At 46.1% G+C, this 26800-nt stretch overlaps 1 long non-coding RNA gene across 1 annotated transcript; it reads right to left on the bottom strand.

Moving 5' to 3' along the window:
• Positions 1-532: 532 nt before the first annotated feature.
• LOC119966483 lies at positions 533-25578 on the bottom strand. Its single transcript, XR_005460777.1, has 2 exons — positions 25373-25578; positions 533-1049 (listed from the first exon to the last, which is right to left on the bottom strand). It is a non-coding gene; the product is annotated as an uncharacterized LOC119966483 (long non-coding RNA).
• Between the last annotated feature and the right edge of the window lie 1222 nt (positions 25579-26800).

Genomic DNA, 26800 nt, shown 5'->3' with positions numbered 1-26800 from the left:
TGAGTACGGCCTCAACCGGGACCTTAGATTCATGTCGCATTACATTCACCCCCCACCATCTGGCCTGGGCTTGCGAAATCCTACCAACTGTCTTGGCTTGAGACAATTCACACCTCTTTAACCTGTGATTATCCTTTTCTCCAGTTGCTTCATCTGGACCTGTAGACTTAATTACCTGCAAAGACTCGCAGTCATAGTATCGTACTGCATCTTTGACTTTGTCTATATATGTGTTTCTGGAACCCACCTCTTCATTCACCTGAGGAAGGAGCCGTGCTCCGAAAGCTAGTGATTCGAAACAAACCTGTTGGACTTTAACCTGGTGTTGTAAGATTTCTTATTTAATCCAGTAATATATACCTGTACCTGTACCTTATCAGTGCTCAGCTTATCAAGTTTGAGCTCACATTCAAGAATCAAAAATAATTTTGATTTGCAGTAATGACCAATTATTAACCCATAAAACCATAAAGTCTCATTGCAAGTTAGACAGCCGGACACAGGAATTACAACGAATAACATGACAATCATGTACGCTTTGCATCATGAAATCCTTTTATTATTGTGAAAATTATACCAAAGGCTAACACATTATATGATCATCAGAATACAAATATTTGTCTCCAACTAGGTGTCAATTCTACAAATTGCCGAATTTTTGGTTTAGTTTTAATTATTTTTCTCCTTTCTTGACAATAACACAATACATAGATTCCAATTACTTAGCATACCAGAGAGAAAGGATTAGTGGAAATCAAGGATGGAGGTGGGGGGAGGTAGGGGGAAACAGGCAGACCCCAGTGATGAACCTGGAGAGTGAGCCAGAAGATGGATATTGGCTGTGTGAATTGGCTCCCCATGCTGACGGATGAGTGAGTTGAAGAGACTGTTGGACGATCAGGTTAGGAGAGAACTCTCTGCAGGAAGACTGGCAGAAATGGCAAAACCAGCAGAGTTGCAGTGGCTGAGACAAACCCAGCAGCTCCATTTTTTGTTGTTGTCGTATCCGTTTTCAATTTGTCAGGCGCAGGTGTCGTTGTGCTTTCCTGCTAAAAAAGGGACAGGAAAATGAGCAAAAGGAGTAACAGATTTCATCCTGGGAGTCTTCTAAACCTGAAACTGAATTCAACTCAGGTCAATATAAGACAGCCAACTTTTCATATGAAAAGGAGAGGAATTTGTGAACAGTTTTATCCAGAATGCAGTCACACCCCATAGGAAAACACAAGTTGAGGGTGCAATTGTGAGGGAGACAGGTAGTGAGGATGTGGAATAGGTTGGGATGGAAGTCCTGTCGATACCTCTCTTATCCAACAGGTCTGAAGTACTGACTATTTCAGATATCCTGTACCAACAGTAGCTTGCTTTTGTTAAAATATTTACGAATATGGAATTCAAATATGGTCTACAATATAGCATTTCTATGGCTATGATGACAAGCATAAAGACAGCAAAGAGTCAGCCTCAATGCAGATCAAGGCACTGTAGCTCAAACATGTACTCAAAAGAGGGGTGGGGAAAAGTAGAATAAAAATGTGGTAGTAATAAGGAACTCTGTATTTAAGGGGATTATACAGTGATCTCTACTGCTATGAACAAGAATCCTAAAGCATATATTGCCTACTCAGTGCCAGGCTAAGGATTATGTTGGGAAGGAACTTGGAAAGGGAGGAGTAAATCCAGTTGCCCTGGTCTCCGTTGGGACAAAATAACGTATGTAGAAAAGTATGTAGGGAGGAGGGCCTGCTGAAAGATATCAAGAATTAGGCTCTAAATTAAAAAAACAAGACCTTGAGTCTAATAATCTAGTCACTTGAAAATTGGCAGAGTAGTAGACAGATCAGGAGAATTAAGGTGTGGATAAAGGATAGGTGTGCAAAATAATTATTTATTTTCATGGGACACTGGGGTGGGAAGGGACTGTTTTTGGGATCCAGATCAACCAGCAGCAGCTGGGGGTGAGGGGGGGGGGGGGGGGGGGGGGGGGTCACTGGTGGTGCTGATGTGGGCAGGTGTTTGGGAGGTTGGAGACAGAAACCTTAAAGATAATAATCTATGGATTATTTCCCAAGTCACTTGCAAATTGGCAGAGTAGCAGTCAGATCAGGAGATCCACATGTCTACCTGATACTCCAGGGGTAACAAAATGCTGACGGTTATTTTTAGAAATTTGGGAAATTAATGAGGTTAACAGTGAACTTGAAATGAAAACAAAATGACAGATAAGTAACAAGATCAGCAGGCACCTAGAGGAATAACAAGATGTGATTTGCCCAGTATCATGATTAGCAGACATCTAGCGACATTGGAATGAGAATGACCATATCAGAAACCTTGTTTACCAGAGATCAGTGGGGCTATACAAATGATAACTTCTAAAGGCAAGGAATTTGAAATAGGTAGACAGCTGAATCCACAGGGTGGAATATCAAAGAGGCTGAACAGTATAACTGCGAGCACCTTCATTGGAGAAGGAGGCTAATTCTCCATCCTACAGTCAGACAGTCCAGCCAAAGCTATGATCCGAGACATGGAGGCCTATTCCAGGTGACATTTAGAGCCATGGTTGATTGCAGATATTCTCCTCTAAAAGACGCAGTTTTGCACTGTCATTGAACCCGGAAGAGACTTTTTCCCAGAGTTGGGCACCTAAATTGTATTGGATAGTAACTATTAGCTGGATTTGACCAATGGAGTTACAAAGTTGGAAGTTGCTTAGGAAAAAGGGTGTCTCAGGAAGTTCAGGGAATGTGGATATATTTTGGGAACAAGTAGTCATTTAATTTAACACAGTGTGTTTAGTTATTAATGTACTTAAGTTCATAGTGTATATTTGTCTTTTTTGTCACATTAGTTTTTCTTTTCTTTTACTTTAATAAATATTCTTTGTTAACTGTTTACACAATGACTGGACTAGTTCCTCACATTATTCCAAATAAATATACAACACTAAGAACCAGTATTTCAAGTAAACCTTCGGGGTTTTGAGACACTCTCACAGGTAACATCAGCAGGGTTCTTAACAAATTTGGGGGCTCTTGGTCGGGATTTTAAGAAGCATAATTACTGTTGGATGTAGGGATTTCTGACTTTTTAAATGTAATGAGAATGAGGAACATATGGAACTAAGTGAGAACGTGTTAGTTACTATAAGGAGACTCTTGCTCTAGGTCAGGCTTATCTGGAAGTAGACAATATAGCCGTAGCAAATTTTAAAAGTGTACCTCAAGCTAAATTGATGGAATTGGCAGATAAATTGGGATTAGGATTAAGTCTAAGGGCTAAGAAGGATAAGTGATTGAAAGCGTAGTAATGGAAAATGGTATGAGACAGACCTAGACTTCCACAAGTGAGGAAATAAAATGAGCTAAAATTCAATTACATAAGGAAAGAGAAATGAAGAAACTAGAAATACAAGAAAGAGAGAGCTTTCGCAAGGGAAGCGGAAATGCAGAATTTAGCATAAATTTAGGATAAAGAGGGAAAACATCAAATTAAAATGCAGCGAGTTGCAGTAAGGAGAACAAAGCTGGATGAGAAAAAAGCTGTTCTAGACATGAACCTTGTGGGCAGATTTTAGATTTGTCCAGGCACTTCCAAACATTTGACGAAAGGAACGCCGAGGCATTTTTTAACAACTTTGAGAAAATGGCTAAACAGATGAAATGGTCACAAATGGACATTATTCTTACAAAGTAAACTTGTAGGTGAGGCCAGTGAAGTCTATGGCCGCGATTCTCCGCAACCACAATGGTTGGGAAAATAGCGGGAGGTCCGCTCCCGCACCTCCCGCTATTCTCCCACCCCCCCCAAAATGGCGTGTCCGGTTTTCCGACACACCCCTCGGAGAAACGCGGGCCGCCGTTTTTCACGGCGACCGGTGATTCTCCGACCCGGATGGGCCGAGCGGCCTGCCGTTCACGACGGCGGCAACCACACCTGGTCGCTGCCGTCGTGAACATGGCGCGCCAGGTAAGTGTGGGGCCTAGGGGGGGGCGGATCGGGGATCGAGCACCACGACCGTGCTCGGGAGGGGACTGGCCTGCGATCGGTGCCCACCGATCGTCGGGCCGGCGTCTCAAGGGGACACACTCTTTCCCCTCCGCCGCCCCACAAGATCAAGCCGCCACATCTTGCAGGGCAGCTGAGGGGAAAGACGGCAACCGCGCATGCGCGGGTTTGAGCTGTCCAACCTGCGCATGCGCAGCTGACGTCATTAGGCGCCGCCGCGGCGTCATTCTTGGCGCGCCGGGCCTTGAAGCCAGGGACAGGGCCCGGCCGCCGAGTTTCCCAGTACGGCCCGCCTATCCCCCCGGGTAGGGGAGAATAGGGGGCCGGGAGAGGCTTCCGACGCCGTCGTGAACCTCTCCAGGTTTCACAACGGCATCGGGCCTTGCAGAGAATTCCGCCCATGTGTGTCTTTGTCAGAGGATACATCTGGGGAATATAAGATGGTGAAGTGAGGTACACTGCATGCTTATGAACAAGTACTGGAGACTTACAGACAAATGTTTTGATATATAAGAAAACAGTTTGGACAGACTTATTTTGAATTTGAAATGGTTAAACAAAGTAATTTTGACAGGTGGATGAGAGAAATAATAATAGAAACCTATGAGGCCCTTAGAGAAGTAATTCTGTTGGAAGAATTTAGGTCAACACGGTAGCACAAGCGACTAGCACTGTGGCTTCACAGCGCCAGGGTCCCAAGTTCGATTTCCCGCTGGGTCACTATCTGTGTGGAGTCTGCATGTTGTCTGCATGGGTTTCCTCCGGGTGCTCCGGTTTCCTCCCACAGTCCAAAGATGTGCAGGTTAGGTGGATTAGCCATGATAAATTGCCCATAGTGGCCAAAAAGGTTAGATGGGGTTATTGGGTTACGGGGATAGGGTGGAAGTGAGGGCTTAAGTGGGTCGGTGCAGACTCGATGGGCCGAATGGCCTTCTTCTGCACTGTATGTTCTATGTTCTAATTTAAAGACTCGTTACTTACAACGATAAGGATAATGATAAGAAACAAAGCGTTAAAACTGCAAAACACACAGCAGAGCTTGCAGACGATTATGAGTTATTTAATAGGTTCAAACCTTTCATTGGATGCTCTTTTAAATCTGAGAAAGATAGAAACTGGGCAGGTTGAAGAAAGATTAGTGAATCAAAATAAGGAGTGGTTTAGCACTCCAAAGAAACTTTACCTCAAAATAAAAAAGATGTTGCCGAGTGACTAAGAGAAATGAGTAAAGTTCGATGCTTTAATTGTAATAAACTGGGGCACACCAAGTCCGTATGCAGGAAATTAAATAGAAAGCCAGTTGGAGTATTAATTCTTAAAGCAGGAAATGTGAAATCAGAGGCTGGAGTACAGGAGAAGCAGGTAGGATTTGTACACAGAGGAAAATAATTAGAATGAAAATGTGTGCAGAAATGGTACACGGGCAGGATGACGAGCAAGTACTGATGTGATTAAGGATTTTGTGTGTGAAGGTCAAGCATTTCCATATAAAAGATTAGAATGGGTAAGATATTAAAAGTTTAAGAGATAAACACACATGTCAATACATGATATTGTAGAATACAGATATTTGTTGTCCAGAAGGGATATTGAAGGAAGATGCTCTGGTCAGCAGCATTCATGGCGAAACAAGAAAAATTCCTTTAGTGAAAATAAACTTAGGGAGTAGCTTGAAGATGGGAGAAGTAGTTTTTAAAAATAAATTTAGAGTACCCAATTCATTTTTTTCAATTAAGGGGCAATTTTAGCGTGGCCAATCCACCTACCCTGCACATCTTTGGGTTGTGGGGGCGAAACCCATGCAGACACGGGGAGAATGTGCAAACTCCACACGGACAGTGACCCAGAGCCCGGGTCGAACGGGAACCTCGGTACCGTGAGGCAGCAGTGCTAACCACTGCGCCACCTTGCTGCCCCCGAAGATGGGAGAAGTGGTTCTAGGAATGGTAGAAACATTGCCAACTGCAGGGATTCGCTTCATTCGAGGGAATGATACAGCATGATCACACATAGTAGCGATGCCTACTGTGGCTGAACAGCCAATAGAACACTGAGCTACACAGAAATTACAAACTGATTATCTAGGGATTTTTTTCTGATTGCGTAGTGACAAGCTCACAGCCTCATAGTGCAAGATAAAAAAGTGAGGAGTTGCGAGCATGGGGTGAGACAATTGAAATCAGGATATCAGATACGATCTTTAGCAAGTTGAATAAAGATGAAACAGACAAATGGAAAGAATACAGATGTGTTTAATTCAAAGAGACTGATATAATCATAACAAGGTGATTTAAAATGAAAACAAATCTATCAAATAGCTTACTGAGCAATGGAAGCGCAGTGTAGTCCTGAATGTCATTATGTCAAGGGCCAAGTATTTACGAGAAATTCACACCCACTGCACCATTTAGATTAAGAGGTAATTTCAGATAACATGGGATATTTAGTTTCTTTGTTGTTGTTTTTTTTTAAATTAAAGAGCAATTTAGCATGGCCAATCCACCTAACCTGCACACCTTTGGGTTTGTGGGGGTGAAACCCACACAGACACAGGAAGAATATGCAAACTCCACAAGGACAGTGATCCGGGGTCAGGCTCAAACCCGGGTCCTCGGCACCCTGAGGCAGCAGTGCTAACCACTGCGCCACCGTGCTGCCCCCGGTGATTTAGTTATTAATATACTTAATGTCGTAATGTACATTAGTCTTTTGCTTGTTTTTTTCCCCTTTTTTACTTTAATACATATTCTATATTAATTCTTTACACAATGATTTGACTGATTCCTCACATTATTCCAAACAAATGTACACCACTAAGAAACAGTATTTCAAGTTATTCTTCAGGGTTTTTAGGCACTCTTGCAGTTAACATCAGCAATATCCTTAATATGTATAAAGTAAAAGGATGTCAGACTGAAACAATGCAGAACTCCAGTCAGACATATCCGCCAGGACCGCATCGAGTTCTGGCCACCCACACACAATCAAGGCATTTGCTGTCAGTTGTGACTCAATGGTTAAGGCTTTCAATGTCGCAGTCAGGAAGTTGGAGGTTCAAACCCCACTCCAGGACAAAATCCAGGCTGACACTCCCACAGCAGTACTGAGGAGGCATTGTGCTGTCGTGGTTGATGCGACCGTCAATTCACTCGGAGACTCGAGTCAAAGTAAACAGTGGTTTTAATCAGCTTACAACTTTGCCTGCCTGCGATCGGTACAATACTGAAGGCGGTCCCGCAGGTCTGCTGCCCTTATACTTCCTAAAAGGGGCGGAGCCATGGGCAGAGCCCGTACATGCTCCACATCTCCCCCTGTGGGTGAAGCCACACAGTGGCCCATAGATGGAGCCCACAGGGTTAATAGAATGGTATAATGTAACACAGTATACTGGTGAATTAATGGTATTTATACATTCACCACATTCACCCCCTGTAAAAAGAATTAAGTTCGGCGGGGGTGATGGGTTCACAAATTCAGTCGGTTTGGCGCCCGGATCGTACGTTGCGACCGCCGAAGCACTGGTGTCACAGCCGTTTTGGGTGGCTGTGGAAGTGGGTCTGGTGCGGACCCTGGGGTGGACTCCGGGGGCGGTTCTTCCTGAGCTTCGTTCCTGCGGACTGGTGTGCCGGGTGGAAGGGAGCACGGAAACCAAATAGGTGTGGGGGCGCTGGACATTGGAGCTTGGGCGGGGTACAGTGTGGGGGGTACATTAGTGGTAGCGGTGGGGGAACCTGCGGGCGCCAGGTCTCGGAGGGAGATGGTATCCTGCCGGCCATCGGGGTGTTCGACGTATGCATAGTGTGGGTTTGAGTGCAGGAGCTGGACCCTCTCTACCAGGGGGTCGGTTTATGGGTCCGAATGTGTTTCCGAAGGAGGATAGGACCCGGTGTCCTCAGCCAGGACAGAAGCGAGGCCCCAGTGGTAGTGCCCCTAGGGAAGACAAAGAAGCGGTCATGATGTGTCTGGTTTGTGGCCGTGCAAAGGAGGGACCTAATAGCGTGGAGCGCATCGGGGAGGACCTCCTGCCAGTGGGAAACCGGGAGATTCCTGGACCGTAGGACGGTCTTCCAGACCGTCGCGTTCTCCCTCTCCACCTGCCCGTTTCCCCTGGGGTTGTAACTGGTAGTCCTGCTCGAGGCGATGCCCTTACTGAGCCGGTACTGACGCAGTTCGTCACTCATGAATCACGAGCCCCTGTCACTGTGGACATAATTGGGGAAACCAAACAGGGTGATGACACTGTGCAGGGCTCTGATAACGGTGGGGGTGGTCATATTGGGGCATGGGATCGTCTATAATGTTAAGGAAATAGGTATTGCGATTATTTGAGGGGAGGGGGCCTTTGAAATCAATACTGAGGCATTCAAAGGGCCGGGAAGCCTTTACCAGGTGGGCCTTATCTGGTCGATAGAAGTGCGGTTTACACTCCGCACAGATTTGGCAATTCCTGGTTACAGCTCTGACCTCCTCGGTGGAGAAGGGCAGGTTGCGGGCCTTGATGTAATGGGCGAGCCGGGTGACCCCCAGGTGGCAGAGGTCATCGTGGATAGCCTGTAGTTGGTCGTCTTGCGCGTCGGGTCATGTGCAATGGGACAGGGCATCTGGGGGCTCGTTGAGCTTCCCAGGACGATATACTATATCATAATTATAGGTGGAGAGTTCGATCCTCCACTTCAAGATCTTATCATTTTTGATCTTGCCCCACGGCGAATTATCAAAAATGAAGGCAACCGATCTTTGGTCGGTGATGAGGGTAAACTTCCTACCAGCGAGGTAGTGCCTCCAGTGCCGCACGGCTTCCACGATGGCTTGAGCTTCTTTTTCGACCAAGGAGTGTTGAAGTTCAGAGGTGGTGAGGGTGCATGAAAAGAACGCTATCGGCCTGCCTGCTTGGTTAAGGGTGGCGGCGAGAGCGACCTCTGATGCGTCGCTCTCCAACTGGAAAGGGACAGACTCGTCCACCGCACTCATGGTGGCTTTGGCGATGTCCGCCTTGATGCAGTTGAAGGCCTGGCGAGCCTCGGCTGATAGTGGGAAAAGGATGGCCTTAAATAGTGGGCGGGCTTTGTCTGCATACTGGGGGGCCCACTGGGCGTAATAGGAAAAAATTCCAAGGCACTTCTTGAGGACATTGGGACAGTGAGGGAGAGGGATTTGTAGGAAGGGGCGCATACGGTCAGGGTCGGGCCCCAGGACCCCATTTTCCACGACGTAGCCGAGGATGGCTAGCCTGGTTGTCAGGAAAACGCATTTCTCCTTGTTATAAGTGAGGTTAAGTTTTTGGGCGGTTTGGAGAAATCGGTGAAGGTTGGCTTCGTGGTCCTGCTGATCATGGCCGCAGATGGTGACATTGTCCAAGTACGGAAACGTGGCCCGCAGCCCGTACTGGTCCACCATTCGGTCCATCGCTCGTTGGAACACCGAAACCCCGTTCGTGATGCCAAAGGGGACCCGGAGGAAATGAAAAAGTCAGCCGTCTGCCTCGAACGCCGCGTAGTGGCGGTCCTCCGGGCGGATTGGGAGCTGGTGGTATGCAGACTTCAGATCCACCGTGGAGAACACGCGGTAGTGCGCGATCTGGTTCACCATGTCTGCAATCCGGGGAAGGGGGTACGCATCAAGGTGCGTAAACCGGTTAATGGTCTGGCTGTAATCAACCACCATCCGGAACTTTTCCCCGGCCTTGACGACCACCACCTGAGCTCTTCCAGGGGCTATTGCTGGCTTCTATGACTCCTTCCCGCAAGAGACACTGGACCTCGGACCTAATAAACGTCCTGTCCTGCAGGCTATACTGCTGCTTCGAGTGGCTACTGGCTTGCAGTCAGCAGTGAGGTTAGCAAAGAGGGGAGGAGGGTCGACTTTTAGGGTTGCGAGGCTGCATATGGTGAGCGGGGGCAGGGGTCCGCCAAAACTAAGAGTTAGGCTCCTGAGATTGCCCTGAAAGTCGAGTCCTAAAAGGAGAGGGGCGCAGAGGTCTGGGAACACATACAATTGAAAATTAGTATACTTGGCGCCCTGTATCATTAAGGTTGCAGCAGTGCGCCCTTGGATTTGTACTGAGTGCGACCCAGAGGCGAGGGAGATTGTTTGTTGCGTCGGGAATACCGGGAGCAAGCAGCGTCTTACTAGATCCGGGTGAACAAAGCTCTCGGTGTTCCCGGAGTCGAACAGGCAAGGTGTCTCGTATCCGTTAACCCGGACGGCCATCATGGAGTTCTTGAGGTGTCTTGACTGGTCCAAGGTGACTGCACTGAGTTGGGGATAATCGGCGGCATGGTCGGTGGTGCTGGGGCGGCCCTGCGATGACTGTCCGTGCAGGTCGTACGCACTGAGCGGCGTAGCAGGTGATGGCCAAGATGGCGGCACCTGTTGATCGCACGAGGTGGGCGGCGAGGAAGATGGCGCCCAAGATGGCGGCCCCATGGATCGCACGTGGCTGGCCGCGTGGGGGAGGATGGCCAAGATGGCGGCCCCCGTGAGTCGCACGTGTTGTGCGGAGTCGGAGTCGGCAGACACGCTGCCACATTACGGGGTCAGCGGGCCTGAGGGTCGGTGGATCGAGTCTGTGTGTTCGAGTTCGAGTGTTTAGGCTTGGCCAGGCAGACCTGGGCGAAGTGTCCTTTTCGCCCGCAGCTGCTGCAGTTCGCGTTGCGGGCTGGGCATTGTTGCCGGGGGTGATGAGGCTGGCCGCAAAAATAGCAAGGTAGCCCCCCATGATGAGCGAGCAGCCGCGCGGCACAGGCCTGGGGTAGTCTCTAGTCGGGGGCCCACGAGGGAGTCGCGTGGTTGGCCGGGAACGCAATGAGACACTGAAAAGTGACCTCCAGGGAGGTCACCAGTTTTACCGTGTCCTCCAGGTCCTGGGCCCCTTTTTCGAGCAGGCGCTGCCTCACATAGTTCGATCTGAACCCCGCAACGTAAACGTCTCGGACGGCGAGCTCCATGTGCTGAGTGGCTGTAACAGCCTGATAGTTACAGTCGTGCGCGAGGGCTTTGAGGTCACTCAAATGAAAATGAAAAATGAAAATCGCTTATTGTCACGAGTAGGCTTCAATGAACTTACTGTGAAAAGCCCCTAGTCGCCACATTCCGGCGCCTGTTCGGGGAGGCTGTTACGGGAATCGAACCGTGCTGCTGGCCAGCCTTGGTCTGCTTCAAAGCCAGCGATTTAGCTCTGTGCTAAACAGCCCCTTAGTCATCTAGCGACTCCCCGAGGCGCTGGTGGCGAGTAGAGAAGATATGTCGCCCGTAGACCTTGTTCACAGGCCGCACGTACATGCGTTCGAGTATCGCGAGGGCCTCAGTATAGGAGGTGGCTTCGTCGAGTTGGGCAGAAATGCGATGGCTCACCCGTGCGTGGAGGAGACTCAATTTCTGTTCGTCCGTGACGGATGATGTCGACGACGCAGCCAGGTAGGCCTTGAAACACCGAAGCCAATGTGGAAAAATTTATTTCGCCTCCGCAGCCTGTGGATTGAGTTCCAGTCTGTCAGGTTTGAGGGCTGATTCCATAGCAGTTCTTTAAGCTGATTAAATTGATGCGACCATCAATTCACTCGAGTCGAAGTAAACAGTGGTTTTAATCAGCTTACAACTTTGCCTGCCTGCAACTGGTACATTACTGAAGGCGGTCCCACAGGTCTGCTGCTCTTATACTTCCTATAAGGGACGGAGCCATGGGCGGAGCCCATACATGCTCCATATCTCCCCCTGTGGGTGAAGCCACACAGTGGCCCGTAGATGGAGCCCACAGGGTTAATAGCATGGTATAATGTAACACAGTATACTGGTGAATTAACGGTATTTATACATTCACCACAGTGGTCCACATCTGCCTTCTCTTGGTATTATTTTGAATAGGAGCAGGGAAGTTCTTCAAGTTTCCTGGTCAATGTTTAACATGCGTGCAAGGTAAGTGTGCACTTGGGTTGTATGTGCACATTTTTGGCTATATTGCATGATTTAATTGGTTCATCAATAAACCTGACAGAATGTTTCCGCTGAGATTTTCATTATGAATTAAATTGTGTTATAGGAAGGAACATTTGAGGGCAAGGAATGCTGCCCATTGGCAAAATTTCGAAACAAATTGATAATGTTGAATCTTTCTGCTCAACAACAGTTTTTCTGTTCGGTCTTCCAATGATTACCCACCCAAATATGTATTTAACTAACATGCACAGGGATAAAGGTCTGCAGCCCTTACTGGGCTGCTACATTTCTCTTACGGTTTGAAAATGTTGAATATTTCAGACGTAGATGAAATGTTGCGCGAGAGACGCTGGATTAGTTTGCGCAGAAGTATATTACTGCTCTCCTGCCCAGTATCCCATCTTGCACACGCCGTGAACTTGAGTTCACTCAGATTTGGTGCCAGTATTCTAACTCGCATTCAGCCCTCTTCGCCCATCGCCCATGTTCACTGACATACACTGGCTCTGAGTTGGTATCCTTATATACAAATCCATCCAGGCCATACCTCTCTCTTATCATTGTAACTCCCTTCAGCCCTACAGAGAGCTGAACACATATCTATAGCCCTACCATTGGCATGCATGCCTTTAGCTGCGAGACCCCAACATTGGAAGACTGAACCTCTGCGCCTCTCCCTTAAGGATGCTCCTGAAAACCTACCTCCTTTAGCATCTTTTGGTCACCTGTGCTAGTATATCTTCAAGTGGTTCAGTGTCAAATTTTGACTGACAACACTCCAGTGAGGCACCTTTACGAGGTTTGACTACATTAACTAAGCTATATAAGTTCAAGTTGTTATTGATGCTCATATAATGTTAGGCGGCACGGAACAGTGGTTAGCACTGCTGCCTCACAATGCTAGGGACATGGGTTTAATTCTGACCTCGGGTGACTGTCTGTATGGGGTTTGCAGGTTCTCCCCATGTCTGCGTGGCTTTCCTCCGAGTGCTGCAGTTTCCTTCCACAGTTCAAAGATGGGCAGGTTTAGTGGATTGGCCATCCTAAATTATCCCTTTGTGTGCAAAGGTTAGGTGGGTTTACGTGGATAGGATGGGTGGTGCTCTTTCGGAGGACCAGTGTAGACTTGATGGGCCGAATTGCTTCCTTCTGCACTGGAGGGATTTTAAGATTCTATGATTGGCGTAAACTCACAGACTTCATTTGTGCAGCTGCAAGACATTAGGTGTGAAAGAAACCACAGCGCAGAATTTATTTTGGTGCACACTATCTAAGTGTTATATGTGCATGGTAACAATTAACTGCAGCAGCAAAAACACGTGATTGAGACTTGTCCCACTGGCAGACCTTGTGCATGTTGCACTGCCCTGAACTCTGCAGTATAGATTTTGTGGTATTGTAACAATGGGGAAAGCAGTCAGAGAGAGAAACCATTAAGAGTGTCAATTCCCTGTTAGTAAGTTAAGAATAACAAAGAGAGAGAAAAGAAGGGAAGGTGACACTGATAGGGATTGATAAAGTTGGATCCAAGAAGCTTGACTGGAGCATAGGTCTGTTGCTTGAATGGTCTGTGTGTGTGTAGTAAGTTCTGTATAATTTCATATGCGTCATCCAATATGATGCTAGATTTAAAAATGTTTCTGAGGGAACACACTGAATGGTTCCACATGGGAAGGTCTTAAATCTTCTCCCCTGTTTATGCTGAGTGAACTGATGTCAGCCAGGGTCGCTGTGGTGCTATACCTGACTTCCGTCTCTTCAGCCAGAGAGCAGGGAATACGCAACAACTCTGCTCCTAATTACATTTAGTTAGAAGTCCCTCTTCCACGTGCAGGTGAGCACAAAGTGAAGACATAATTCAGCTTGTGTGCGACAACCTCCATGCTCAAAGAGTCCAGCCTTGGGCACCTTGGGAGGAGGGGTGCTGAAGGAATCATGGCTTTGGAACCAGACACTAGTGAGAGTCCGCACTGTCAGGAGAGGAGGGGACAGTGAGAGTCAGAACTTTCAAGTTAGAAGGGGACCAGAGCCCCAGTGAGAATCACTTAGAGCTATTTTCACTAACACTGCTGGGGCCTTGTGGGTATGAGAGCGAGAGAGAGAAAACGATGAAGATCATGCTTTATTAATTATTAGCTGATGAACTCACTGATTGAGTACACAGTTGGGAAAGGGATGAGGAGTCAAATGGACAATATTCAGCTCCTTTTGGATGGGAGAGGGAGATGGGGCAGTGGGCCAAATTGCATTAAAAAGGAAGATATCCTACAAATGTCATGTGAAATTGTGTCCCAGCACTTATCACCTCACGGCATTTCTCAAACAGCTCCCCACTGAAACTTTCAGTACATATTGACCAAGAGCCATGAGCTCATTCCTGGTTCTTTGTTGGGGCCCCATGTTTGTGTTCATTTGTCTTATGTCCTGTATGTCAGAGGAGGCGATTCATTTAAGTCTTCGAACTACACTGCTCGCTTCGAGTCTCAGTTTTCAGCTTTTATGAAATGCAGAATTAACGTTCTAAAGCTCTCAAGAGGGGCTGGTTTAGCTCACCAGGCTAAATCGCTGGCTTTTACAGCAGACCAAGCAGGCCAGCAGCACGGTTCGATTCCCGTACCAGCCTCCCCGGACAGGCGCCGGAATGTGGCGACTAGGGGCTTTTCACAGTAACTTCATTGAAGCCTACTCGTGACAATAAGCGATTTTCATTTCATTTCATTTCAGAGTGCATATGTCAGTTATAGAACATAGAACAGTACAGCACAGAACAGGCCCTTCAGCCCTCGATGTTGTGCCGAGCAATGATCACCCTACTCAAACCCACGCATCCACCCTATACCCGTAACCCAACAACCCCCCCCCCCCCTTAACCTTAACCTTACTTTTTAGGACACTACGGGCAATTTAGCATGGCCAATCCACCTAACCCGCACATCTTTGGACTGTGGGAAGAAACCGGAGCACCCGGAGGAAACCCACGCACACACGGGGAGGACGTGCAGACTCCGCACAGACAGTGACCCAGCCGGGAATCGAACCTGGGACCCTGGAGCTGTGAAGCATTGATGCTAACCACCATGCTACCGTGCTGCCCACGGCAGTAGTGAGAAGCCCATAATCGCCAGAAAGAATCTCGACCCACTCCCACCTCATATACAATGACCACAGAAGCTGCAGCACAGCTGGTAATGACAGCAGTGAGTCAAGCAAAGCTACTTACAGCACAGTCTGCACATTTTACCCTGTAAAGGGAACAGCGTAAGGCAAGTCTGGCAAACTCAACAGAGGGACAATCAGTGTCTTAACCTTCTGCCAAAAGCTTTAACACCGCAAGGACCCAACATTCACAGCACAGTTATCAGCTCAGCATTAAGGTGTAAATCAAAATCCTCATTTCCTGGTTGTTAATCTGTGTTGAATCAAGTAAGAGTTCGCACACATCCAATTATCTGGTCATTGTTGTTTGTGGGATCTCACTATACACAAAATGGCTGCTGAATTTGACTACATTGCAACAGTGGCCACATTTCAAAAATACTTCCTGGGCGGAATTCTCTCAGGCACAGCCGCTTCGGAGAATCGGAAATCGCGATGGCGTTTACAACGGTGTCAGCACTCTGCCGCGGGATGAGAGCTTCCCGCCCCCATCTCTGAAACTTCCTCCAGCCCTACAATCCTCCAAGTTCTCTGTGCATCTTGAATTCTGCCTCTGCCTATCCCTAATTTTCATCAGTTGTACCTTCAAACAACTAGGTCCTAACCACTGAAATTTCCTCTGCTAAACTTCTCTGCCTCTCTAGTACAAACAGGGAAAGTGCTGGAAGAACTCAGGAGCACCTGCGGCCAGATAAACAAAATTAACATTGTGACTCTAATATGAATTTTCAGCACTTTCTGTTTTTATTTCAGATCTCCAGTATTTGCTTTTACATTCTGCTTTCCCATCTTGCTTTCCCTTTACAAGATGCTTCTGAAACTTAACCCTTTGACCAAGCTTTTGGTCACCTGTCCTTATGTGGTGCAGGGCAAGGTGTAGTTTGCTGACACTCCTGCGATGTGCATGAGGTGCTATATAAATGTACATTGTTGTTGTTGTACAGACAGTAAATATGTCTTATTTTTGACTTTGAGTGAAGTATATGTAAACAATAACGAGGAGAATTACAGAATAGATGAATAACCAAAATTGGCTGTATATCCCAAAGTCAAAATATTTCCAATATACATCTAAAAGCCTTCTGTATCAACAGAAAAGCACCTCCAAACAAATTGCTGAAAGAGAAATCTAAACTGAATGTATTTGCAATTATCAAACGCAGGAAACAAAAGCAATGGATCATAGAATTAATTGGAATCATCACCATTAAATGGACAGATGATCAGGCATTTTGAGAAGTCAGAGGACAAGTGTTCAAGAGACCTGAGAACTAGATTGGGCTTCACATGTGGAGATGGAAAGATGTGTAAGTTAGGAAGAGCTGATTGGGATTTCTCGGTTCCCTTGTTCTGAAGACAGGAAAGAGAAGAATAATGTAAAAAGTAGCTGGTTTTATTTGTATTATTATTGACTAATTTAATTGTATTTAGGGATGTACATCAATGAATAATAATTGGCCATTCACTTGTGCTCCTATACATAGGAATGGGCTTCTGTTGAGGTCTTCGTGTTCAGTGGGCACAGTGGAGGATGGGGTGCTTTATTGACCCCCAACAACACATTTTAATTTGATGTTTATAAGTTTTGTTTCTGATTTATTTAAGGGGCTGCCCCTCTAATTTATTAATTTGACCTTTTGTTAATTTATTTGTTAATTTGATCCCCTAAAGAACCATACATAGAAGTGGACTACATGACCATGGCCACCAGAGGGGCTGGAATGCTTTATTGACCCACATAATCACATATTAATTTTAATTTTGTACGTTTCCCCTGTGATTTTGTCATTTTGCTGCAGTATCCCTGAAGGGACTCCCCATTTAAATTGTTAATTTGTCTCTCTGTTAATTAGTTTTATTCAAAAGACTATATATATGAGTGGATTTCCATGAGCAATGAACACCACGGGGGCTGACATGCATCACCAACTCTGAGAGCGTTTTAATTTGATAAGAAAAGCTCCTGTTCAGTGCCCAGTGGTTAGCACTGTGCTGCCTATGGCGCCGACGACCCGGGTTCGATCCCGGCTCTGGGTCACTGTCCGTGTGGAGTTTGTTTATTCTCTCCGTGTCTGCGTGGGTTTCACCCCCACAACCCAAAGATGTGCAGATTACGTGGATTGGCCACACTAAATTGCCCCTTAATTGGAAAAAAAAAATTGGGTACTCTAAATTTATTAAAAAAAGAAAAGCTTTTGTCAAGATTTTATCTTTTGTTACAGTGCCCTTTTAAGGGGCTATGACTTAAATTTAACTTCTTCAGCAGCACGGGGGCACTGCTGCCTCACGGCGCCAAGTCCCAGGTTCGATTCCGGCCCTGGGTCACTGTCCGTGTGGGGTTTGCACATCCTCTCCGTGTTTGTGTGGGTTTTGCCCCCACGACCCAATAGATGTGCAGGGTAGGTGAATTGGTCATGCTAAACACCCTTAATTGGAAAAAAATTAATTGGGTACTCTAAATTTTAAAAAAAAGTAACTTCTTAATTTGTTAATTTGATTAATTAGTCCACTTTATTGACTGTTATACCAAAATATTATATAGGACCGGACTGAAACTATAGCTGCTGAGTTTGGGGCTGTGTAGTAATCCACGGGAGGCAGGAGTTCCATCACCACACCAATATTTATTTACAATAACGATATTACAGGAGCAGCTACAAACAGTGCTGCTAGCATTCCAGTCAACTTAAGACTGCTCACAAAGCCTACACAGGTGATTATATGGGCCCCCTCAATGAGCTATCATTGAGGAAGCTCATACTCCAATTGGCCAACCAATAAAGCCAATTGGAGTTCATTACAGGCTGCATACTTTTAATGCTTATCTCTGCAAATAAAAGCTTATCAGTGTGTGAAGATTGGCTCTAGTTTATCCTTCAGCGACTGGCTTTCTGGATTAGAACTGTGAGAATGGGGTCTACTTTGGCCTTTAATGATCTGTATTCACTCATCCTTGCTAACATTTCAGCAAATCACCATTGCGCCAGTTGCATTCCTGTAATGACTTGGCCAATACTGATCCTTTAGAGAGCATGTGGATAGGATTTATAGAATGGCACCAGAGATAAAGAGCTTCAGTTATGTGGAGCAACTGGAAAAGATGGGTGTGTTCTTTTTAGAGCAGAGAGGATTTAGAACATAAGAAATAAGAACAAGAGTACAGAATATAGCATCCCAGAACCTGCTCCACCAATCAGTAAGATCATGGATGAATTCACTTTCTAGTCCATTTCTATATACCATGATCTCTTTAAGTGTTCAAAAAAATTATGGATGAAGAAGAGTTTTGAGAGAGGTGTTTAAAATCATGTAGGTACTAGGGAATTTAATTTTTGATTTGCAAAAGAACCAAAAGGGAGGTGAAAATGAGTTTTACACAGAGTTGTGATTTAGTGAGCACAGCTTGGAAAGGGCAGTGAAAATTGGATAGTAACTTTCATTTTTTATTTTTTGTTTTTTTTTTAATTTAGAGTGCCCAAATCATTTTTTCCAATTAAGGGGCAATTTAGCGTGGCCAATCCACCTATCCTGCACATCTTTGGGTTGTGGGGGTGAAACCCACGCAGACACGGGGAGAATGTGCAAACTCCACACGGACAGTGACCCAGGGCCGGGATTCGAACCTGGGTCCTCAGCGCCGTAGGCAGCAATGCTAACCACTGTGCCACCGTGCTGCCCGATAGTAACTTTCATAAAGAAATGTATTAAATAGTTGAAAGAAAAAACATTTCAGTGTTAAGGGAAACTGACTAAATGGTTCTTTCAAAGAGAATGCATGTGTAATGAGCCAAACACCTCCTTCTGTGTTCTACCGTTCTATGGTCTTATATCATGCTACATCACTGCCCGATCAGTTAGAGAGCAACTTGCGGTTACTTGTAAAGTTCCGTCTGGTGATCAGAAGTTAACAGAACTTTGCTCGCTCTTTTCATCATTTAAAAAAAAATGTCTTGCATCTGTGTGACCCAATGAAACGTGGCGTGTTCACCTGTGCTGAACGATTATTAGAATTTTCCACTTCACCAGCAACTCATGACTTTCCAACTGCTATATAATGAGCAAGGATAAAACTGCAAGCTGGTAAGGACAGAAGCAGATAACCCAGCTCATTAAATATATTACACAAGGATAAATATTAAAATTCTGACTATTTTGTTAATGTTGCAATTCACTGAGTTTGCAGTCATCACGTTACAGATATTTGCAGAAATAATCATTAACATTTTGTTAATGTTGCAATTCACTGAGTTTGCAGTCATCACGTTACAGTGGAAACCGAACAGTCATTACGTTACAGTGGAAACTATTTCCAATCAAACAGCTATTATCAAATGTAAAACATGATTATTTATGCTACTTATTTCGCAAAACTGTTGCACCCTTCTTACCTTTAATTACTTAACAAAAAGGTAGAGGCATTGAACCAAAAGAATATCTTATTCAACAGAATTTTAATTTTCTGTGGAGAAGTGACGAACACCATTGTTCATGCAGTCATACCCCAGGAGTTGATTTTTAAAAATTCATTCATGGTATATGGGCATCGCTATCTGGGCCAGCATTTATTGCCCATCCCTTACTGCTAGGCTATTTCACAGCCAAAAACATTAGTGAAGCAGATGGATTTTCACTGCAGTCAATGATTTTATGGTCATTATTAGATTTAATTACAGATTTTTAAAAATTAAATTACATTTTCACCATCAGCCATGGTGCGATTTGAACCCAGAGCATTTTCCTGGGATTCTAGATTACTAGTCCAATAGCAATATCACTCTGCCACCACCTCTCACAAACCCCGTGGAAGTCAAAACTTTATGGGTGGAACATACATATCTATAGCCTACAGAAGAAGGGACAAAGAAAAGGATTAGAGTGGGACATCTTTGAGAAGGTTGGTGAAAACAGAGAGGAAGATTGCCAAATGGAAAAGGACTTGACAGAAAGTTCAAGAGGAATGAGGATTGTGGCTGAATGAGTTGAATTAGCAGTGGATAGTGTTTAAAGGTATCGCAGGCAAATGAATACAGGGCATGCAAGGCTGGAGGAGATCAGTAACGTAGGCGAGTCCATTAACGGATTTAAAAACAATAACCACTAGTTGGAAATTAACTTGATGGGATATGTGGGGCAGGCAAAGCTCAGGGTGAGGAGGTGGTGAGATGGGAGAGCGTGATGGAAGAGGCCAGGAGAGACGGTGAGGTGGGAAAGGGTGGGGCTGATGGTGAGGTGGGAGGGGCAGGAGAAGGTCACAGAAAGGGAAGGTAGATGAAGTGGGAGATGGTTGGGGGAAAAGGTCAAGGGAAGGTGTAGGAAAGGTTGATGAAGACCATGAGATGAGGCAGAGCAAAGGGAAAGGCAGAGAGAAGGGATGGTGAGTGGGTCAGGAGAGGGTGCAGGAAGATGAGGACAAAGGTGAGGAGAGAGACGCTGGGGAGAAATCAGGAAGTGAATAAAGGGGAGAGTGGCATGGGGAGAGACCAGGGCCAGTGCAGGGCAGAGGGTGGGTAATATGGCGAGGATAGTGCAGAGGAGGGGTTGGGAGAGAAGATGGGGAGTGAGGATAAGGTAAGTGTAGGGAGGGAAAAGAGAAGAGAAACTGGTGGGGAAATCACGGGGACAGAGTAGGTGGGAGGTCGGAAGAGAGGGTGGGGTGAGGACAAGGAGAGGGCAGCGGAGATGCAATGGAAAATGGCAGTGGATAGGCCAATGCGATATTGGGGAGAGGGCCATAGAGATGAGGGGGAGAAGGCAGTGCAGAGGACAGGGGAGACGGCAAGGTGAGAGGATGAGAAGAGGGCAGCAGAGATGTCAGGGAGAGGGCAGTGAAGAGAATGGGGGAGGGGCAGTGGAGATAGGGGGGAGAAGTGGGGAGAAGGCGGTGGAGAGAATGGGGGAAGAGGCGTCAGAAAAAGCAGCAGAAAGGGTGGAGAGGGGACAATGTGAGAGGCCAGTGGGGGTGAGGTTTGGGCACAAAGATGAAAGAGGTGGAGCCTTGGTTACAAACGTGGTTCAAACATGGAAAAAATAGCTGAATGCCAGAGGCGCGGTGAGAGTGACTGCCCTTGACATCAAGGCAGCATTTGTTCGGATATGGCATCAAGGAGCCCTAGCTAAACTGGAGTCAGTGGGAATCAGGGGGGAAACTCTCCGCTGGTTGAAATCGTACCTGGCCTACAGGAAAATGGTTGTGGTGGTTGGAGGTCAATTATCTCAGCTCCAGGATGTCACTGCAGGCGTGCCTCAGGGTAGTGTCGTAGGCACAACCATCTTCAGCTGCTTCATCAATTCCCTCCCTTCCATCATAGGATCAGAAGTGGGGATGTTTGCACATGACTGCACAATGTTCAGCACCATTCGTGACTCCTCAGCTAATGAAGCAGTCCATGTCCAAATGCAGAAAGACCTGGACAATATCCAGGCTTGGGCTGACAAGTGGCAAGTTACATTCGCGTCACACAAGTGCCAGGCAATGACCATCTCCTACAAGAGAGGATCTAACCATCGTCCCTTGACATTCAGTGGCATTTCCATCGGCGAATCCCCCTCTATCATCATCCTGGGGTTACCATTGATTAGAAACTGAACTGGACTAGCCACATTAACACTGTGGCTACAAGGGCAGGTCAAAGGCTAGGAATGCTATGACGAGTAACTCACTTCCTGAACAACCCCCCCCCAAAGCCTGTCCATCATCGACAAGGCACAAGTCAGGAGTGTAATGGAATATTCTCCATTTGCCTGGGTGAGTGCAGCTCCAACAACCCTCAAGAAACTTGACACCATCCAGGATAAAGCAGCCCGCTTGATTGCTTCTCTTTCCACAAACATTCAAACCCTCCACCACTGACGAACAGTGGCAGCCGCGTGCACCATCTACAAGATGCACTGCAGTAACTCACCAAGGTTCCTTAAACAGCACTTTCCAACCGACGACCACTACCATCTCGAAGGACAAGAGCAGCAGATACCTGGGAACCCCACCATCTGGAGGTTCCCCTCCAAGTCACTCACCACCCTGACTTGGAAATATATCGCCGTTCCTTCACTGTTGCTGGGTCAAAATCCTGGAACTCCTTCCTAACAGCACAGTGGTTGTACCGACACCTCAAGGACCGCAGCGGTTCAAGAATGCAGCTCACCACCTCTGAAGTGCAACTAGGGATGGAAAATAAATGCTGGTCTAACCAGCGATGCCCACATCCTGTAAATTAATTCTTAAAAAGTCAGTGCGGTTCCAAATTGAAAAAAACCATTTTGTTTGCATTGGGGAAATTCCTGTGCGGCACACAGTCAGTTCCTTAAACAAACAGCCTATAAATCAGGACAGGTTTGGGGAGCATGGGCAGCACGGTGGCGCACTGGTCAACACTGCTGCCTCATGGCACCGAGGTCCCAGGTTCAATCCTGATTCTGGGTCACTGTCCGTGTGGAGTTTGCATATTCTCCCCGTGTTTGCATGCGTTTTGCCCCCACAACCCAAAGATGTGCAGGGTAGGCGGATTGGCCATGCTAAATTGCCCCTTAATTGGAAAAAATGAATTGGGTACTCTAAATTTATAAAAAAACAAAGGTTTGGGGAGCATGAAGGTGACAAATGTATCTTGCAGAACCCGTCTCCTCCTCCCCCCCCCCCCCCCCCCCCCCACCCCCACCATTTAACTGTTATTTGAGGAGATTGTGGGTGAGGGACGGAATGGGTTTGACAGCCTTCTCTAAACCCAAGACACTGTTCAGTGAATCATTTCTTCAAAGCTTTTTTAATCATCATGTTCTCCTAATACTGTCTGGCTTTATTTACTGTTCAGACCATGTTCCTACTTCAGCACAGTAAATCCAGTGACTAAAAGATAAGGTTAAAAGTTAAAACCAGGCCTGAATCCACCTCTCATGCCAGTCCCTGGGAACTGACTGGGCCCTCAAGCAGGGGTTGGGGTGGGGGACGGGTAAACAGAGCAGGTTGATGCCTTAAATTAGAAGTTCCTGTTATTGGCAAATTCGATTGACAGAACCAACTCCAGATAGTGAGGTGGGGGAGAAATGAAAAATAAGTGTTTCACTGCAACTCATTTGTGCATCTCCTATTTGCTAGTTTAAACCAAAATTGTGTGAAACAGGAAATGAATGAAAATGAAAATCGCTTATTGTCACAAGTAGGCTTCAGTGAAGTTACTGTGAAAAGTCCCTAGTCGCCACATTCCGGCGCCTGTTCAGGAAGGCTGGAACGGGAATTGAACCGCGCTGCTGGCCTGCTTGGTCTGCTTTAAAAGCCAGCGATTTAGTCCAGTGTGCTAAACCAGCCCCAGAGGGGCAAGATGCAAACATTTGAGAAATAATAGATTGAAGAATAAAAAAGACTTAATCAAACCCTATCACACCCAAATACCTATAAACTTTATTATTGTCACAAGTACACTTACATTAACACTGCAATGAAGTTACTGTGAAAATCCCCGAGCCGCCACATTCTGGCACCTGTTCGGGTACACAGAGGGAGTATTCAGAATGTGCAGTTCGTTTAACAGAACGTCTTTTGGGACTTGTGGGAGGAAACCGGACCACCCAGAGGAACCCACGCAGACATGGGGAGAACATGCAGACTCCGCACAGACATTGACCCAGCGGGGAATCGAACCTGGGACCCTGGAGCTGTGAAGCAACTGTGCTAACCACTGCGCTACTGGGTTTGTAATCAGTCTGAAGGCAGATATCACCTTCTGATTATCCATATTTCAAACACATTTCAAACATTTGCAAGGCAGGCCTTGAAATCCCAGTGTTCAGTGACTATACCCGTTATAAATCAGATAATCTGCTTCAACACCAGGCATTTTTTTCAGTGCCTGGATTTACAGAGTGCTCTCAAACACATTGCTCCAGAAACTAGGGACATTGTCTGGAAAGTGAATAATCCCCAAGCAATATCAGGAGAATCGGACAATTCAGAAACCAGTTGGAGGGACAGATCCAAACGGTGACGGGGTTAAACTGAGGGATCCGACGTTTAACATAAAACAAATTAAATTTTCTCCTTTCAACAAAGCGCCCTTTGGCAAACCTCGCTGTTTATTAATTGTATACACCTACCTCAGGTTTCACTGCACACTTGAAATAGTTTAACTGACTGGAGCAAGAAGCTGAGAAAATGTCACAAGGGAGAAAAGAATGAGTAGGACGTTTCCAGTCCGGTGGTGACAAGCTTGGAGGGGACAACTTCCCGAAACATTCCCACCCCTGGAAAGTTCCCCAGTGCTGGGATGGCAGGGCAGGAAAGACTGCACTCTGAACTTACAAAGCCTAAATGATTAACCCCTCCACTGGACAACGACAAAGGGACAATGTACAACTTGAAGGGCGCCTCCACTTTGAGTCCCGATCTGCCTCACCTGGGAACAGGTTTCCTGGTGCGGTTCTGGAGCTGCCAGTACCCTGACTGAGTTGGAAGCTGTCCTAAGGACAGCGAGTACAGAGATGACCACTTAGGAGGCTGCTCACCCAGAAGATCACCAAGCTGGTTTCAGTGTCAGCATGAGGGAGCTCGGGACTTCGAGTGATGGAGTACTCCCCACTTGCCTGCAGCTCCAGTAACATTCAAGAAGCTCAATTCCATCTAGATTGATTGGCACTCCATCCACCACCTTCGACATTCATTCCCTTCATGCCATCTCGACCAACCAGATGGACAAAGGGCAACAGATATCTGGAACACCACCACCTGCAAGATCCCCTCCAAGTTACTCACCATCCTGACCTGGAAATGCATTGCAAATCCTTCACTGGATTGAAATCCTTGAACTCCCTCTCTAACGGCACTGTGGCTATACCTACATCACATGGACCTTAGTGGTTCAAGAAGGCCACTCACCTTTTTGAGGGCAATTAAGATCGGGCAATAAATTTTACTCTTGCTCACATCCGGTGAAAGGATACATTTAAAAAATATTGGCTTGACCTTCAGGTCATGAAGCCCTTTGCAAAATTCAACTTCCGATAAACCTATCTTATTTCTGATTTGCAATGACCAGAACGTGTCTCCAAGTTTAATTCACTCAATCCACTACCACCCTTCTCCAACCGCTGCCAGGACCTGGCAACAATCCGGATAATCTACTCTATTCCCATTGCCGTCAGCTTCGAAATCAAATCATTGTCATTTGAAGTCCCAAACGAAGTTAATTTCATGTAGATTTTGAATGTTACCATGAAAACAAATGCCTTTCTGAACTAATATTATTAGAGGTGGGGGTTTAACTGTAGAACGAGTGTATACCTTTTGCGCCGTGCTCACAGAAAGCATCAGGCAGCAGGCGAGGAGACAGATCAGCATTTTGTTCATTGTCACCGAGTCAGGAAGCGTGGAGATTCGAGCTGTGGATCCAACCGAATGATAGCAGACAGTGCCGAAGCTTTCACTTTTGAGCTGAGCTCGATAAGCGGAAACCAGCCAAATAATGTCAAAACAAAAAGGAAATGGTGGGATAGTCGGTTATTGAAGCAACCTGCCAATATACAGGAAACACAGACACATCCTCCCTGCATTGACCATCTGAGTTACTGAATTTCCATTGCCAGTCAGGCGTGGATATCAGAATTTGACTATGTCCATTTCAGGGGAGACAGAGTTTGTTTTTGTGCACTAACTAGTCTCCTATGCCACTGGTCTTAAATCAAGAGGCTGTTTTGGAACAGTAACACCCATTTATACAGCACATTTCAAATAGTTTAACATTCCAGGGCGTTTCACTGGAACTTGAGAGGACAACATTGACAGGGAGCCAAAAAAGGAGACATTAAGACAGGTAACCAGTAGCTTGATCAAATATTTTGAGGACCAATAAGGGAGAAAAATAGAGAGATTTAAGGAAAGACTTGCATTTATATAGTGGAGGAGATTCTCCAGTCCTCCAGGCACCTGTTCCTCGGCCCGGGCCATACGCTGGAGTGGGGGGTGGATTCTATCTTCTGGTCGCATGCCAATGGAATTTCCCATTGTAACCACCCACGCCACTGTGAAACCCATTGGCAGGAATGTGCTGCCAGCAGGAAAAGTGAACTGAAGTGACCAGAGAATTCCAGCCAGTACCTTTTGTTTTGTTACCTGTGTGGTAGGTAACATGTGCTACTCAACCCTTGGTTAATGAAGAGGTCCTCTGAATCTCGATGAAGAAGACTCAAACTCATTCAGTAGTAACAAAGGTTTATTGAGTAACTATAACAACAAATGCATGAGTTCGTTACTTTAACTTTGATACTAGTGATAAGGTTAACAAGCTCTAACTACAGTAACTATACGGAACTCCACTAGCCACCTGAACTACTCTGCTATTGCCCAGGTCACAGTGCAACCCTCAGAGACACAATGTGGTTGCCTTTTATACCCCTGTTGGTCCGGCCCTCTAGTGATCATGTGGTGCCACTGATTACATGTTAACCCCTTGTGTATGTTCACATACAGAGATCACTACATCCCCCTTTTTTGTGTTACATATTTTCTGTATGTTGTAAAGAAAATTGAACAAACATAATGGATGCAGTTTGCAAATGCATTACATAAAATCAATGAGTTAGATGGTCAAACGTAAATACATTTAGTCTCTAAGGTTTTTTCGCTTGCGTGAAATAGGTAGACAAATGATGTTATGTACAAGTTGTGATGATCTTGATGATTATACAAAGCCAATTAATATTTATGAGTCCA

The sequence above is a fragment of the Scyliorhinus canicula genome, chromosome 1 (genome assembly GCF_902713615.1).
Source record: "Scyliorhinus canicula chromosome 1, sScyCan1.1, whole genome shotgun sequence".
Classification (NCBI taxonomy): domain Eukaryota; kingdom Metazoa; phylum Chordata; class Chondrichthyes; order Carcharhiniformes; family Scyliorhinidae; genus Scyliorhinus; species Scyliorhinus canicula.
Note: the sequence above shows the minus strand (reverse complement) of the source record. Positions and strands in the feature narration are given on the sequence as shown.